The sequence below is a fragment of the Amblyomma mixtum genome, chromosome 3 (assembly GCF_055824585.1).
Source record: "Amblyomma mixtum isolate Tamu chromosome 3, ASM5582458v1, whole genome shotgun sequence".
In the NCBI taxonomy this organism is placed as follows: domain Eukaryota; kingdom Metazoa; phylum Arthropoda; class Arachnida; order Ixodida; family Ixodidae; genus Amblyomma; species Amblyomma mixtum.
The window spans coordinates 355,794,009-355,798,313 of NC_143014.1; positions in this window are offsets into that span (position 1 = coordinate 355,794,009).

Consider the following 4,305-nt stretch of genomic DNA (forward strand, 5'->3'; position numbering starts at 1 on the left):
GGTCGCCTATTTGAATGTAATGAAGTGCAAATGTGCAGAAACGTGATCGCTGAGGCCCGGAAGCAGAGTTACACTGTGAATGTTGTCTGAGCAAGATGTCAGTAACAAGTCAAGAGTGTGAGGACCTCTTGTGGGGCGTTTGATGGCTTGATGCAGATTGAAGTCCAGTGTTAAGTCAAGAAATTGTTTCGATTCTTTGGACGGTGAATGGCTAGATACAGAGAGGGAAGCCCAGTTTATATGTGGATAGTTAAAATAACCGAACAGAAAGATGTTCGAATTCAAATATGTGTTTTTAATCGCCGTTAATACGTCATGAAGGGAGTCACAGAAGGATGAATCGCTGTCTGGTGGCCTGTAGCAAACGCCCAATGTTTCTTTCAATCCGAAGTTGTGTACGCATATCCAGGTTAGTTCTAGTTTGGTGTCGTGACAGATTAGTGGTGATGATAGGGTGTTTCGGATGGCGATAAACACTCCTCCGCCCCTCCGTCCGCGCCGATCAAGACGCGCCGATCACGACGATAAAGAACGTAGTTCCCGTTTGAAGGGAGGAATTCAGTACCTTTCACGCCTTTCTGTAGCCACGTTTCTGTTAGTAGGACAATTTCAGCACCAGTGTCGTCGATAAGGCGGTGCAGTTTATCTCGTTTTGGTGAAATGCTCCGTATGTTAGTGAAGACGATATTGAGATGCTTGCAACGTGAAGGGTCGGGGCGATTTAGTGGCGTAGCATGTTTTGCGTGGTGTCAATCGGTGCTTTGTGATAGTTTGTCGGTGAGCTGCTCGGCTTGAGCACGACCAGCTGGCTGTTTTGCAGACTCAATTACACTCTCAGACACAAGGTCATACACACCATACACATAGCATGTATGCCCTACATGAAGCTTGTCTACGTTAAGCTTGAATGCGCATTTTTTAGGCCGAATAAATTGTATCAATTTCGAGCGAGCAGACCTGTGGCAAAAGCAAAATCTTCTCTGATGGCGTAACTTGTATCTTTCAGTTTGGGACCGCAGGCTAGGAAGGTGTCATTGGTTTTAAAGTGTGCTAATTTAACAATGATAGGACGTTTCTTTTTTCAGCATTAAATTTTCCTAAACGGTGGGCGCGCTCGATGCTGGTTGAGTCTATCTCGATGGCAAGTTCATTCGAACAGAATGACAAGACTTTTGTGTCAGATTCTGCCCAGTATTCATTTTCAGTGTCTTCAAGGCCTAGGAAGAGCAAATTGTTTCGTCGCATTCGATTACTGGTATCAATACCTGCGGCCTTTAAGACTAATTTTCTTGTTTAAGTTCGCCTGTTTCGTTCAGGTTGGTGTGTGTGCTCAAGTTCTGTTGAGATGTTTCCAGTGCAAGCACGCGGTTTGTTAGTGAGGATATTAACTTTTCATGGGCGATTTGGGTAGTACGTAGCTGTTTCAGCTCAGTACTGAAGGCTGCGTGTTGTTCCTCAAGGCGCTGCAGAGCGTCCAGGATAGCTTTATCATCCGTCTTGGGAGGGGCCGCCGCGGTGGCTCAGTGGCTATGGTGCTCGGCTGCTGTCCCGAAAGACGCGGGTTCGATCCCCGCCGTGGCGGTTGAATTTCTTTGGAGGAGAAATTCGAGGCCCGTGTACTGTGCGATGTCAGTGCACGTTAAAGAACCCCAGGTGGTCGTAATTTCCGGAGCCCTCCACTACGGCGTCTCTCATAGCCTTAGTCGCTTTGGGACGTTAAACCCCATAAACCAAACCAAACCAAACCTTTTTCAGGAGGGCCTGGGTTAAGTTCTACATCACCTGAGAGCAAAAGCACTAATCGCGACAGCATTACAAGCGCCAGCATGTCACAACTAAGACGCATAACTCCACGCCAGTCGACAAAAATTGGGGCACGACACCGCGACAAGGCAGCGGTTGCTACTTCGGTATTCTTTACAAGGGTTTAAGTAACCAACCTGGAACAGGAGGATGGCCGTAAACATGGTGCGGCGAACGGTGTCGGGCCCGGTGTTGTGAGATACTTGACGTTAAAATCATTATTCCGCAGTGCGCCCCTGTTACGGTGGCAAATATCTACTTCCCGCAGGAGTCCGTAGTACGGATGGGCTCGATGCGTTACTGCGCAACAACAGAAGAGTAGTTCTAGCTGGGGACTTCAATTCACATCATGTAATTTGGGGTTTCAGATCAGACTTTAGTGGGCAATTACTTTGGTCTCGGATGTCAGCAAACGATGTGTGCTGTTACAATAGTAGCGCGATAACTTACATGAGGGCCAATTCTCGATCAGCTATTGATTTAACGTTAGCTGTTAATGGTATAGCGGTATCTTCGTGGTGTACAGTTGACTGCGGTTCGTCAAGTGACCACTACCCCATTACTTTCAATATTGCGTGCAGTCCAGTCAGGGCGACTGGTTCGGCACAAAAATTTATAAATACTACACTGTTCATGATCCTTCTAGGTGAGGCCCTCTCGTCTGTTGCTCCCTCCGATAAATCTGACGAGGGTCCTCAAGTATTAAATTCCCTTTTAGACGCCCCTTGGCGAGCAGTGTTTACAGTCCGGTCAAGCATTAAAAATGAGGCCCCTTCGAGCTGGTGGATTGACGACTGCGAAAAAGCCTATCGTCAAAGGAAAGCTGCATGGAAGAGTCTAGCGCATAACCAGTGCCTAAAGAACTGGATAAATTACAAATTCGTTGGAGCCTCGTTTAAAAGAACAATATCTAAGGCTAAGGATGATTACAATGCCAGCCTGAATACCTATTTGTCTAACCGAGTCAACCGGAAGTCTTTCTATGGATTCATGGAACGTACCAATGTGCTGCCCTCTTCTCATATTTCTCAGTCCAGCGTTCTTTTGTTCTAAGGGTACGTTAACTTCTACAACATAGGCGCAGTCTAGAGGTGTCCCACAAGGCTCCGTTCTTTCACCGTTATAGTTTAAGATACTAATGTGTGATATCCCTATTCAAAGTTTATGTGTATGCGTCAAAGTTTATGTGTATGCGGATGATATTGCTTTTTTTTGCGTCTGCCAAAGACATTCATATCCTGTAGCAATTACTGCAAGAGTATTTAAATGCTTTGGAAGTTAGGCTAGACAGCCTAAAGTTAACTTTAAATGTCAACAAGTGTGCCGTCCTCGTTTTCCCACAGCCAACCCCTCTTTACATCTCTCTGTCGTATCACTCAATCTTGATCCCGCAAGTTCATTCAACAAAATACTTGGGTATAATATATGACCCGCATTTAGAGTGGCGGCCACACATTAGAAGCATTGCGCTTAAGGGTGAACGTACCCTTGGCCGGTTGCTGAGGATCAGTAACAAGAAATTCAGTATGCGACGAGACACTCTACTACTACTTTATAATACCTATGTACGGCGGGTACATGAATTCGGCTCCGTTCTCTTTTCTGGCAGCCCAAAGTGCAAGCGTGAACCCCTATTTGTTATGGAGCGACGCGCTCTGCGCCTTTGAATAGGTCTGCCTAAATCAGTAGCCAATGCTGCGTTGCACTTGGAGGCGCGGATACCTGATCTCAATGCCCGGTTTGAGCTTCTCACATTGCGGACATTTTTAAGGTATTTGGAGCCTGTTCCTGGATTGGCTAACCCTATATTTACAACGAACGCAGCTCTCTTCTTTGGTACTACCTGGCCTTGGTATAAGCTCGCTCAGGTGGTGTTCACTAATTCCTTGCTCTCAAATATTTCTGTATCAATGAGATCTTTAGTACTAGTCAACCACAGTCGGGCTGATACGCCAGTCTTCTTTGACAACACCCTCCCAAGGAATGCTAAGAACCTGCACGACAATATGTTAAAGATCTCATAGAGGAGTACCTAGACAATTCTCCTAACCATATTGCCGTTTATACAATGCCTCCCCCAGCAAAATGAAAAGGCAGCTATTGGCATTTACTCAACACCTCTTGATTGGAGCTACTCATTTCGGGCCCCTGACTATACCCCTATTTTTCTACCCGAGTTTCTAGCCATTGAGTTGGCCTTAATAAGGATTCCTTGCAGTATCACTCGGGTTATTATACTCTCAGACAACCTTTCTGTTTTGACAGCGCTAGAAAACTCCAGGTATAATCCTATGAGCCGTTCCCTTCAATCTTTTATTCCTACACATGTTAAAGATGTACGCTTTCACTGTGTCCCTGGTCTGTGGCATTGATTCTAATGAGAGGAACGATTTTTTAGCAATGTCTGCCCTTGATGAACCTATTGTCCATTTCGTCCCAAATACCGTTTACTTGACTCTAGCTCGCTTTCAACGATTCCAGCGTCTCCACTCCTTGAGCCAT